This window comes from Triturus cristatus, chromosome 7 (assembly GCF_964204655.1).
Source record: "Triturus cristatus chromosome 7, aTriCri1.1, whole genome shotgun sequence".
In the NCBI taxonomy this organism is placed as follows: Eukaryota; Metazoa; Chordata; class Amphibia; order Caudata; family Salamandridae; genus Triturus; species Triturus cristatus.
The window spans coordinates 1104850901-1104865214 of record NC_140590.1 but is presented as its reverse complement, the minus strand read 5'-3'; positions in this window follow the sequence as shown (position 1 = coordinate 1104865214).

Here is a 14314-nt window from a genome sequence, read left to right as displayed (position 1 = left end):
AAAATAATGTGTAGTAATGACTTTGCGATGTACAACACATGCATGTTAATGCATGCGTTGTACTAGTATCGCAAAGTTAAAAAGTCGCTGTAACGGCTGTTTGGCGATTGAAGCTGGCCCCTGTTCTTCAGTGAGTAATTTATTGATAAATTAGGAGGAAGGAATGTATTTTTTTTACCGAAAAGTGCATTCCCCGCTGTTGTATTGTGAAGTGTCCCCGTGGCCTGGTTTCACTTCCAGTGAGAGAGTGGAAGAGTCTGTTTGGATCTAAAGGAGTTCTGTTGTTGGACGGGGCCGGCGCAACATGTCATCAGAAACCACAGCTAATGGAAAGCGTCCTCCATGAGAGGTCAATGAGTGTGCGTCCCGCCGCAGTATGACCGTACCACGTGACCCATGTGCCGCCTCCAGGGTGCAGGAGGCAGAAGCGGCATCGCAGGTCCTCTTGAAGACCATTGTAGCACTAATTCTACATTTTGGAACTAGGACATTTTAACTAGGGGTGGGCGGAATTTGCGAAATTCACTTTCGCAAATTATCGCGAAAATTTTAAAAATCTCAGCAAACACGCGGAAATATCGCGAAGATGCAGAATTTTTTTTCCTGCCCGTTCGCGGTATTTTCTGCGTGGTCGCGGCTCACCAACTTACCCATGCGGTTGCTCATGGGCGCACCCATCTTGTTTTCACTTGTCTCGTGGTGCATGATCGCGAGAAGAAATACGTGATCGCGCAACGTATGACGTTACTGCGGGCGCGAACTGTCGCGAGACAGCGCAAATGGCTACCAACAATCCAACATCTCGTAGAGAAAACGACCGGATCGGGAAAACTTGTCTTTGAACCTGGGGATTCAGGTAAGGTGATCGCGCGCACGCGAAAATGTATTATTTTACAGCGCGAGCATGCAAAAAAGCGGAAATTTTGCCATTTTCGCGCTCTCCGCGGAACGAGAAAATGTCAAATTATCTCTATTTCTGCGAGCGGAACGGAATTTTAGTCCAGGCCTAATTTTAACCTCGTTGTTCCTGCCAGATACAAAGAGAAGATCCTCGTTACCTTTTTTGTGGGTTGTGGTGCTTGTCACTTTGCTGCCCCTCCGGTGCACACAACTGGGCACCCCACCTTGCGTGCCATCTGCAGGGCCTCTGCCTTCAGATCACTGGTTTCAGTTTCTGGAGTGGCAACATAAACAGTTGCTCCCAAAGGACTAGCCTAAACATTTAGATGAATATCCCCTGCACTAGCATTCCACAGAATCATGAGTCATGAGTGACTGCATTTATGAGTAACTTTATGCATGAATGAGTGGATGTGTGTGTAGACCTAACAATCAGTCAGTGCTTATTTAGTAACTGGTATTGATGAGTCTATTTTTTCAAAAATGGTAGTCTGTATTTTAGAGTGGGTGTATCAAAGGTTATATTCAGGTGTGAGGAGGTGCATCAGATTTTCACGTGGATAATGTCATCAGTGATTTCTTTTGTGATGTCATTTGAGATGTCATCAGTGATGTCATCAGTGATTTCACTGACCATGTCATGAGTGATGTAATATGTGACGTCATCAGCAGTGCTTTGCGGGGGCGCGAGTTATAGTTAGCTGAACTAACTATGGTGGGGAATTTCTCTGGTTTTGTACGAGTGAAATGTCCAACTAACTATAACGCTTCTGAAACCTATGTTTTTTTCAGTGAATTTTAAAGCTTTTTTAAATGCTAATTTCTAACTATAACGTCTCTGAAACCTATGGTTTTTTCAGTGAATTTTAAAGGTTTTTTAAATGCTAATTTTTAAGTGTAATAGTAGTTATACCTATTTTTTTGGACTGATTTGCTACAGTTTTTTAACTGTTTATTTATTAATATATTATTCATTAAATAACAATACATATTCTTCTGCAAATTGCAAAAAAAGAGTTTTAAAAAAATTAAAACCGAAATATTGTTTAATTTTTTTGTTTTATTTTTTTATTTTAATATATTTATATTATATTCTTTTGTATTTTTTTTTTCCCAAAATTTTTCTGAGTCGCGCACCCAAAGCGTACACATCACGGGGGGTTCGCAGATTCTAGCTGCCATTTTAGAAACATTGTGAAGGATCCGCATACGGTGTGCGACGGCTGCGTGTTTTTCAGTTACATCATAAACATTGAATATTACATGATTTGCGCGATTGGTATGCGACCAGTCCATGACTACTGCTCCCGCGCATTCGCGACACATGCGCATTACTTTATGTGACGCTTGTGTGGTGGTGGGTCCTGCATGACGTCATATACGTGCTGGGTGCGCTGGGTGCGCGACTCCCACAAAAAAATGTTATGTTCTAAAATGATATGTATGTTTGTTTAATATACATATTAGGGCAAGAGACTATGTAAGATATTCATAAAAATAATATATTTGTACTGATAATAAACTTATATTATATAATATATTTTCGAGAAGTCGTATCGGGTGCGTGCTTCGTGAGCGCAGAGTGCGCGGATCCCATGTGACCTAAAAAAAAACATTTAATTGGTTCATAACATTTCCCACTGTAACTATTGAAGGACCCCACCCATTTTAATCATTCTTGTTGGAGCATCTTTAGAAAGACATCTCTTTTCCTACAAGAACCCTTTTTGCTTGATTTTTTGGTGATTTTCAAAAAATATCAAACAAAATGGCATCTGGACAGCAGCAGCAGTAGGAAGTATCTTCTGAAGAAGAATTCTTGCAGAAGGCTCCAAGTCCACAGAGGCCAGAATCTGTCGTCTGGAAATTCTTCACTTTTCCACCTGGAGAGAAGAAAGTAAATGCGAGAAAGATGACGTGCAAAATTTGGGACCGAGTCCTGTCAAGAGGCAGTGAAAACAAATACTCTTGTGGCACTGCTTCTATGTACAAGCATCTCCTGACCACACATCCTCTCAATCTTGCTCGGGAGGAAATGAGGCGAGCTGCTTTGAACCCCTCACCTGCTGTGGCAAGTACATCTGGAGCATCCTTAGGAATACCTGCAATGGACATTAGGCCAGAATTCGCCTTTCTTGAGCAACACTGCGTGAAGTATAAGAAATGTATATGCTTCAGTGAGTAGTCAGTGAATGCAGATTGTGCTGCGCAACGCAACCATCGTTGTTAATTTTTTGTTTTTTTATTTTTTGGAATGATAAGTAATTCCAAATGTTTCCTGTTTTATTCGTTCTTTTCTTTGTTCATTTTTTGAAGAAAAAAAACAAAAATACAAAATTATTCAAAAAAATAAAACAAAAATACAAAAGAAAAAAGAAGGAAAAAAAAGTTCTTATCAGAACTACCTTATCTGGTTAAAGAAAGAACTATAATTGCAAGGTAATGTGTGAAAGTTTGGTTTAATATATGTATACAGCATGATTGACTGAAAGAATGCATTAGTAGTGTATGGTGAATTAACAGGTGAAGATTTATGAGGAAGTACTGCAGCGTGACACTGCAAACTCTTTAGCTGCACTGCACTGTGGCACTTCCGAAACACAGGGATGTGACATATGTGCATGAATATGTTGCAACTCTGTGCTTCCCTCTGCACTGTCGCACAAACTGCAGCCATGCGGTGACACAGGCACCCTTGCACGATGGTGTAAGGATGTCTGTGTCGTGTGGAGATTGTTTTTGTGCTGGAAGGGACACCTTCCTGCACAAAAACAATCAGTAAAGGCATTTTCTTCTTTCAATGTATGCTGTGGAATGTAGCATGCATTGAAAGAGGAACAAATGAGGAGAAATTAAAGCAATTCTCCTCGTTGCGCCTTGCTACACCAACTCTAGGATGGCGCAGCATGCACACACATCTCCAGATTTACGATTTCTCCCAAATCTGGAGATGTGTCTTGTTCTATGGGTGTTATGTGAAAACACCCACAGCAACACCTATGGGACGCCCCTTCAATGCAAAGTTCTGTGAATGAAGGGGTCATATTTACAAGAAGAGGAAAAACCATGCAGGGTGGCTTTTCCTCTCCTTGTAAATATGAAGGAGTGCCTGGCGCCATCACTACGTTACAAAAAGTGACGTACTGGTGGCGCAGGGTGCTTGTAAATCTGCCCCATAAGTGCTAAGGTATAGGCAGACTGATACAATAAGAACATAGTGCTGGATGGGTGATTGAAGAATTGCAAAAGACTGATAGGAGGTATCCTACGCTGCATGGGTACTACTTCAGTATTTAATGGAGTGGACCAATAGTATGTATCTGCTTAGAGATTTGTAGGGATTATGCACAGAATATTGTATGTGTACATGTGTTGGTGCCTAGGTAATTTTATAAGAATGCCACTAGTAACTGGAATGATGACAATGCTACAAACAGAGTGAACACTTAACTTATAAGTGCTTACATATTGGTGGAGTGATAGGATAAGTAGATAGTGGTAGATAAGTGATTAAAGAAGTGCATGGGACAGACTGGATGATTCCTACACTGCATGAATACTAACTGGGTATTTAGAATAGTGTATCAATAGTATGTAGCTAGTTAGAGGTCTGCAAAAACAACAATTGATGGACAGAATGCAGAACAATGTCATACATTCACCCCAGTACAGAGATCTGGGCCTAAATCCATCGTTTTTTTGCTCACCATGCCATTCCAGTTTGAACCCAGCCATATGCAAATCAGTCTTGACCCTGTGCCCAATGGGAACAGTCCAGCCCGAACTGCCAAGCCAGGTCCTCCCTGGACTGGAAACAAACATCCTAGGACCGGTTTCGGGCTATCAGCCCTCGTCAGCCAGGATAGCTTGATTCCAGTGACATGGAGAGCAAGGGACTCACGTCTGAGCATACCCTTCCCACTCGGGGTGACAAATGCAAAAACAACAATTGATGGACAGAATGCAGAACAATGTCATACATTCACCCCAGTACAGAGATCTGGGCCTAAATCCATCGTTTTTTTGCTCACCATGCCATTCCAGTTTGAACCCAGCCATATGCAAATCAGTCTTGACCCTGTGCCCAATGGGAACAGTACAGCCCGAACTGCCAAGCCAGGTCCTCCCTGGACTGGAAACAAGCATCCTAGGACCGGTTTCGGGCTTTCAGCCCTCGTCAGCCAGGATAGCTTGATTCCAGTGACATGGAGAGCAAGGGACTCACGTCTGAGCATACCCTTCCCACTCGGGGTGACAAATGCAAAAACAACAATTGATGGACAGAATGCAGAACAATGTCATACATTCACCCCAGTACAGAGATCCTGGCCTAAATCCATCGTTTTTTTGCTCACCATGCCATTCCAGTTAGAGGTCTGCCTGGATAGTGCACAACATATTATAGATGTACTTGTGTTATTGACTACGCCATTCCTTAAGTATACAACTAATAAATGGAGTAATTTCAGTGTTACAAAGAAAGTGCATGCTGAATTTATAAGTGCTTAGGTATTGGTTGAGTGATAGGATACGTAGATAGTGCTGGATGGGTGACTGGAGAAGTGCAGAGGACAGACAGATGGATTCCTAGACTGCATAGGTACTAACTGGGTATTTAGAAGAGTGTATCAATATTATGTAGCTGGTTAGAGGTCTGGAAACATAGTGTACAAAATATTGTACCTGCACTTGTGTTAGTGGCTAGGCCATTCCTTAAGTATATGACTAATAATTAGAGTAATTTCAGTGCTACAAAGAGAGTGCATGCTAAATTTATTAGTGCTTAGGTATTGGCAGAGTAATAGGATACGTAGATAGTGCTGGATGGTTGAATGGAGAAGTGCATGGGACAGACAGAAGGATTCCTAGCTATGTAGCTGATTAGAGGTCTGCATGCATATTGCACAGGATATTGTAGCTGTACTGGTATTGGTGTGTCTATGGTTTCGAGAATGATAGTCTGTACTTAAGGGTGTGAGGAGGTGCATCAGATCATCACGTAGATGATGTCATCAGTGATGTCATTTGAGATGTCATCAGTGATGTCATCAGTGATGTCACTGACCATGTAATGAGTGATGTAATATTTGACGTCATCAGCAGTGCATTACTTTAATATATAAAGCTGGTGGCCACATTGGCCTGGTTACTAGGTGAAAAGTCAGGAATTGAAACAATAAAGAAATGAAAACAAGTGTTAATATGCACACAATGCCGTTTCAGCATATCTTGCCCCGTGACCGCCATACCTGTATTTTCATCAACGTGACTTATTCATAATAAACATACTTACAATTGCAAACACCAACATAAACAATGGACTACACATTACTTTAAAGTGAAAGGCTATCAGACATATTAATCACTGCAGGTTGCGTATTATAATGGTTCTTACACGAAAGAAAAGGAAAAAAAGGGGTGTTAATATACACACACTATCCCTAAATAAAGTTCTAGCGATTATTGTTCCATTCCATTTACAGCTCATTTGAGATGTCATGAGTGATGTCATGACTGATGTAACTGATCATGTCATGAATGATGTAATGTCTGAGGTCATTAGCAGTACATTGCAGGGGTGTAAGTTATAGTTAGCTCCGGTAACTATAACTGCTTAATTTCACTGGTTGTGTATGAGTGAAATCTGAGTCTAACTATACCATCCCTGTAATCTTTGTTTTTTTTCAGCAAATTTCTAGGTTTTTTTTTAACGTTAAGTAAGATGCATATCACAATGGATGGTGGGGGGTTGGAAGCAGGGCCTGGCATTGTGCTGCCCCCACCCAAGCTTGCTGCTCCTGCCTTCCCTCCTCCTAGCCATCCATTGTCCAGGTCCATGTCCCTTCTCCCTTATTACAGCCCTGTGTGGCCGTTGTTCTGCCACTGGCCTTCCCACCTTCTCTGAACACTTAGCTTGCTGCCCCATCCACCTCGTCTCTATCCTCTGTTGTCTGAATCCATGGACTAGCCACCTCCCTCCTGCCGTGCATGGTCTGATGTGCTGCCACTGCCCTCCATTTACCATGATGTACCAGTCCACTCCTCCTGCCCTCCATTGCCCAATTCTATGTCCCATCATTGACCTCCTGCTTAGCCTCTGTTCTTAGCTTGCTGCTCCTATACTCCTTCCTCCTGCCCTCCGATGTCCTTGTGCATGCCCCTGCTCCATCCTTTTTGCCCACCATGTTCCATGGACCTGCCACTCCTATCTACTCTGAATGTGCTGTTGAGCTGCCACTCCCCTCCCACCTGACCCTCCCTTCTATCCTCCATGGTCCTTTGTGCATGCCCCTGCACCCTCCTTCTTGCCCATCATAGCCATTGTGCTGACACTAACCCTCCCGCTTGCCATGCATGGTCTTCTGTGCTGCCACGGCCCCTCCCACCTTCCCTGTGTGGTCAGCTAGCTGCCCCTGACCCCCTCCCACCTTCCCTCCATGGTCTGTTTGTATGCCATCATAGTCTCACTGTTGCTCTCCATGGTGTGTCTTGCTTCTAGTGCCCATCCTGCCTGACCTCCTTGGTCATCTTGCTGCTCCTGCCCTGCCCCCTTGCCCCCATCCCTCTGTTTCCATGTGCAGACCCCTATTCCCTCCCTCCAGGCTTGTCTGTTCCATTGTAATGCCCCTGATCTGTCCCTCCTGCCCTTTATGGTCTGTTATGCTGCAGCTTTCTCTCCTGTCTGTCCATTATGGTCAGCTAGCTACCATTGCCTCTTTCCCCTCTGTTCTCTGTTGTCCATGTGCATAGTCCTGTCTCCTCCCTATTGCGTTCTATGGATTGTTGTGCTGCACTCCCACCCTTCAAACCCTGTGTGGTGTATTGTGCTGCTGCAAACCCTGATGCCTGCCCTGTAGGGTCAGTTTGGTGCACCTCTCCATGTCCCTCCTGTCCTCTGTTATCCGAGTCCATGTCCCTACCCCAATTCCTCCTGCCTTCCATGATCAAATGTACCATACTTGCGAACATTTTGAACTTAGTAAGAGGGAGATTTAAAAAACAAAACTGGGGTATTGATTTTCCCCTTTGAGTTACATTGAAAAAGAGGAGATTGTAGACAGGAGACAGATCAAATAAAGCCTATTTGAGCTTAAGAACATTGGACGTTTCCTGGCTGAATCGGATCTGTTGGCATGTATGGTTGTACTACCACTGCCTCTTCCTTCTGCCCACAATGGTCTATTATATTGCCACAGCCTCTCTTGCCAGTCCTGTATTGTTGGTTTGTTGCCCCTGCCCCCCTTTCCACTACCCTCCATAGTCTGTTTTGCTGCACTGCCCTTCCTGCCTGCCCAGTGTGGTAAAATGGTTGCCTCTGCACCCTCCTACCTGCCTTCAATTTTCAGAGTCCATGCCCCTGGCCTCTGCCTCTCAACAGTATCCTAAAGAACAACTAGATTGCTAACATTCTATATTTATTACAAAAGTGTGAAACGCCTGATGTCATCTTGATGTAATCAAAACTGTAATACCTAGAGCATTTCCTTTAGAAATTACATATATGAGAGGGTCTTATTTGCATCAAAATTATGGTTAGTGCTCTAAAAAACTAAAATGAGAACATATTTTCTAAGTTTTAAAATAGCAACAAAGCACTTTTAAATTATTTGTTATCTTTATGTTTTTTTATCCAGTTGACCACTTGATTAAATGTTGTACTTAGGGGAGAGGATGTGGTGTTACTTCCAGAACTGCAGACTTTGCAACTGGGGAACCAGGTTGGAGTTTCTGCTTCAGCTTGACATTCTGTGATTCTGGTCAAATCACTAAATCTCCCCATGTCTACAACCAAAATGAATTTGTTCTTGTGTGATGTAATCAATGCTCATGTAAAGCACTCCAATACCTGACAAGTCTGCACTATATAAAACTGCAAAAACACACATCGGTCATTGGGCTACATGTGGGCTACATCTGGGTGATATTTGTGCTGCATTTTGGCTCTTTTGTCTCTGGTGGCCTTCTTGGGAGATTTATTTGTTATGAAGTTCCCTATTTTCCTAATTTCCTCATTTACTGCATTCTCCTCAGTAGGAAATGCTTTAAGATTTTTACTTTGATTCCATCTAGAAGGTATTCAGATATGTCACACATTTGCCACAAATTCTGAATGTTAGCACTCTAGTTGCTCATTAGATCACTATAGTAAAGCTACTGCTCACCACAGAAGTCTGCTGCTGGTATTAAAAGTACATGTTTCAGTCTGCATGTCAGAATTTTTTAATGAAAAAGAAGAGGATTTGAGAAGTCACTCAAAATGTGCCCTAATTTTTCTTTCTTCAGCACTAATCATAATTTCTATGGCAAAATGAACCCCCTCATTGTGTTCCTTTTTAATTTAAATGTTTTAAGTGTTACCAGTTTATTCCAATCAAGATGTCTTCAGGCGTGCCATACTTTTGTCATAAGTATGACAGTAAGCGCTCTAGTTGTTCTTAAGAACACTCTGGGACATTCTGTCATTGGGCTATACTTGGGCTACATCTGGGTGATATTTGTGCTTCATTTGGGCTCTTTTGTCTCTGGTGGCCATCTTGGGAGACTTATTTGTTATGAAGTTTCCTAATTTCCTTATTTACTGCAGTCTCCTCAGTAGGAAACACTTTCAGTTTTTTACTTTGGTTCCATCAAGAAGGCATTCAGAGATGTCACACTTTTGCCATAAATTCTGAATGTTAGCACTCCAGTTGCTCATTAAATTAAATCAAAATATACTTTATTCGGCTTTAAAATTAAAACCATAAAAGTTACACAATTCCATACAGTAAAATAGATGACAATAAAAACAGGGGGAATTAATCCTATAGAAAAAGTAGCAGAATGTACATTTTGTGCAAAAAATTAATCAAGCGGAAAAAATACACAATGAAGGGAGCCTCCCAACATTAAAGATTTACTAGCTCTCCAAACAGATCCTAGATCTCAATGAAGATTTCAGAAAGCCTACTATAAAAGATACACATTCTGGTTTCAACAATTGTAAATAAAAAAGAGCTGGGCGGACCTGGATAAAATTCAACTTTTTTAAAAGAGGGCTTTAAAAATATCTCCGAGGTACTTCATAAAATTTACAAAAAAACTTAAATTGTAGCAAATCCTGAGGAGACACTGACCTCTGCAGCTCCCTTTTGGGTAAGCAAGCAACAAATGAAAATAATCTAAACGAAACCTGACCAATAAAAACCGTAAAAGATAGGGCTCAATAGATGGCGATGTTTTGTTTTTAAATTTCTGTAGAATCTCTGCCGAACCTTTTTAAGATAGTGAAGGTATACTTTACAAATTACACATCCTTCAATGTAATAAAATCAGGATTTGTAAAAAGGTCTGGCCGTCCCAGTTCTTCAAAGCAATCCTTAATGTATTTTAACTATGGAATGCTTGTTATATGGTCAAGGCTCAAAATTGCTCTTAATATCTAGTAATTGAGAGCTAGATCTTTATTTAGCCAACGATTGAGCCAAAACAACATTAGACGCATAGCCAAGGTATCCCCTATAAATGGCAACCCCAATTCTTCGTGTACCACCAGATTTGATGTCCCGCTAGGCACTCCTAAAAGACGTTTTAAAAAAATATTCTCAGCCACCTGTAAAGCGTCAGTTGATACATAGCCCCAGATTTCACTCCCATAGCTAGCAATGGCAACACTTTTAGCCTGATATATTTTCATCATTGCTGCTATTGGGCGCTTACCCATCTTCGCGGCAAAGTTAAAAATTGCGACGTTCGCCCTTGTTACTTCCCCTTTTTTCCTCTTAATCAAGGGCCCTCAGCTTAACCGATCATCTACCAAGACACCCAGGTAAGAGAATAACGTGGTCACTGGAACATTCTCATTACCCACTTTGAAAGGGTACTGTTTCTTCGGGCAAATCCCGACCTGCATTATATAAGATTTAGAGTTGTTGACTGTAAGGTCACGATCTTCCATGAAGCTCCGGAATGTATCAAGTAGGGTCTGTAATCCCTTTGCCGTCCTGGAGACCAGGATCGCGTCGTCCGCATATAGCAGGATGGGCAGACCTCGTCACCGTACGTGAGAGAAATCGACCCCTGTATTTACCAGAGTTTTTTACAGGTCAATAATATATAAGTTGAATAGTAAGGGGGCCTGGATACAACCCTGCCTTACCCCCCTCTCTATTTTAAAATCCCTGGATACTAGAAGATCTTTGGCAAATCTAATGTTGGCCTTGGTGTCCCTATGTAGATCCTCCAGGAAGTCAACCAAATTAGCCTCCACCCCCATGGTCCTCATGGATTGCCAACATTTCCCCCGATTAACACAATCATAAGCAGAGGAAAGATCCATGAAGGCCATGTACATTGTACCTTGGCAGGCATATACAGGTTAAGGCACTGGGCCAAGGTGGACCGCCCTGGTCAAAACCCGTACTGTATTTCAGAGATGATCTTATTCTCTGCCGCCCAGGAGGATAATCTTCCCAGAAGCACCCCACCCACAACCTTAACCACGGAATCAAGAAGGGAGATTGGACGATAACACAGAGTACTGTTACGATCGCCCTTCTTGAAAACCGGCACGATCGTCGAGGTGCCCCAAGAATCTGGGCAACCGGTTCTGGCCGCCGCATTAAGCATCGCCATCAGGACTGGAGCCCACAGGAGTGAATTTGCTTTAAAAAGGCCGGGTGGAATACCATCCGGGCCTGGGGCTTTGTTACATGTGAGCCCTAGGATGCCCTTCTCCACCTCTTTCTGTTTGAACTTTAATGGAGCATTAAAGTTAACCCTGCCGGGGGATTGATGGTAAACTTTGGGGCAGGTGAAGATAACTTGAAAGTGAGACACCCATTCATCCTCAGTTATATTGGTACCTACATCTCCAGCCCCCGCCCTTTCAAATAGAGGTCGATTAATATTACCCCAGAACCTTGCACTGTTCCCCAAGGTACTAGCATCCAATAGGTCTCTCCACATTTCCTCCTTCAATTCACCCTTGCGGGTGGCCAAAGTCTGTTTGTACTCTAAGCGTCGGGCGCAAATCATATGTTGTTTTCTAGGAGTAACATTTAGGGCCTCTTTTAGTTGTCTCGCTGCCTTAGAGCAGAGTGAATTGAACCATCTAGGATCAGGTGACACCGTCCTATGAGAGGGGACACGTAGGAGTTCCCCGACCTTAGTGATAATAGCATCAAAATCCATAAGAACATCCCCCGAATCGGAATCAATTGACACACAGAAAGCTATTTCTGATGCACAAGACTCTTGGACTTTGCCATACAAAGAATCCGGAGAAATCTGCGACCATTTTAAATGGCGATTTCCCTCCACAGGTCTCATCGTGCCCGGGGCTATCACCCTAGCTTGTGTTGATAGTAGCCTACCATCCAGGTACATACAAACGGGGTTATGATCGCTAAAATCACTAGCCATAATTGTGAACCTGCAAAAACTAGACTGAAGACCAGAGGAGATCAAGATATGATCTATAAAAGACCATTACTGCATCCTTTAAAAGAGGGGACGAGCTGTGTGTTAAGGGGAGCAGATAAAGACATTGAAGATAACAAGTCAAATTAATTAAATAAATTATTCAACACATTTCCCTGGGCAGAGTGCACAAAGTGAAAACCCTGCATCCTGGCACATCCCAACGCAGCCATGCTTTTGGTTTTAGGATCGCTACAGGGATGAATATTAAAATCCCCTGTTACCATAAGCTTATATGCAACAGGGCCACAGGAATGTCTTATGAAGCAGCCCAGTTGGGCAATATTACACTCTCCCTTCGCACTGGTTGCATTATAAAAATTAATAATGCCCATGCTGTTGTTTCCTCTCCTTAGGACGATTGCTTGAAAATCCTTATTATCCGTGGGGAGTTGCTGTATCCTACAGGGCACAGCCAATGATATGTACATCACCAGCCCACCCCTAGCTCTACCACATGGAGATGGAGACGCGGAACAAAAAAGACTTTATAACCCTCCAAGAACAGGGTAAAATTCACAAGCCAGGTCTCCTGGAGACAGATCACAGAATATTGTCTAATGAACTGCATCCATATAGGGTCCTGAAATTTTCCCGTCAGACCTGCAATGTTCCATGACAGGATATTATACAAGTCTGCACTTGCGATCATCCCTTGATCGTTAACCGGTAAGGCCACCTGCTGCGAGGAGCTTGACTTCCCAAGTGTCTCCATGGCACTGGGCACAGTATTTCCCCTAGTGAGACGTAGAGACCCTTGTTGGGGTAATATATCCCCCAAGGGCTCAGTAATCTTCGTTAGTCAGTCACACTCATCCAATCTGGATAAAACTGAGAATCTATTAGATAACCCCAGTAACAGGCTGGTGCCCAGTCCACCGGGGATAACCCCTGAAGAACCAGAACCTTATGGGCCTGGCGGCGCAGGGTACGCCTTAATCTCCTGGGTTCACCTGCTTTATCTAACAGAGACACAGGACACTCTGTTGGGCGTAGAAGATCAGGTTTATTAGCTGCATCTAAGTACAGTTGTCCCAGAAGTACACTCGGTATGTTCTTAGGAGACTGCCACTTTACTCCGTGGCGCACAATTTTTTATAGTACATGGATGACATACAGATTAACCAAGAACACTCCCAATACATACATAAAGAGCCAATAAGAAAAGTTCGAAAACAAGGCATTACCAATGTAAAGAGCTTGGGAAATAAGATATCGAGTAACCCGAAGAAGCCTCTCCTCCAACTGTGTGTGTCACCCCTCCCCACAGGTTAATTCATTAACGTGTCTGCAACTGACTTGCAGATGGCAAGATACATTTGTGTGCTTGGAGGACAGTTGTGAAATGAGAGAATACGAGCAGAGAACAGCGAAGGCCAGAAGATAAGATAAAGACAGGAGAGAATAGTGTGAACCAACAGATAGTTGAGACAGGGATTAGTCAAACCAGACAGGGATTAGTGGACTCGGCCAGTCCCTGACACCAGTTCGTAAACAGAGGCAGAAGGCTATTTTGACACGATGCCGCAGGAAAAGCAGAAAAGACCTCGTTCGCCGTGCTGCCTTAGTGAGGGCAACACAAAATGGGGGTGGAACACAAAATGGCGGCTCAATACGATCAAGATCGAAAAATCGAATTTCCTCAGACCCTCCTTTTGCCAGAACTCAGGCAAAATACACGGACTCACGTTAATCTGAGTCGATGTCGATGGCCATGAGGTCATCAAGCTGTTGCTGTAACATCATTTTAATGTTCTCTGTTCTCTGTAATTTAGATTTTGGGATGCACACAGTAGCACAAAGGCCACAGATGGCGGGGCCACAGTGCATACAGAGACAACAGGAGAAAATGATGGCCAAAACTATTCCAAGGAATGTTAATACCTTCCATCCCCATTTTGGCAGTAGTCCCCAAAACCATGCCAATAACGACCAATCTCCTTCGTCCTGATGAATC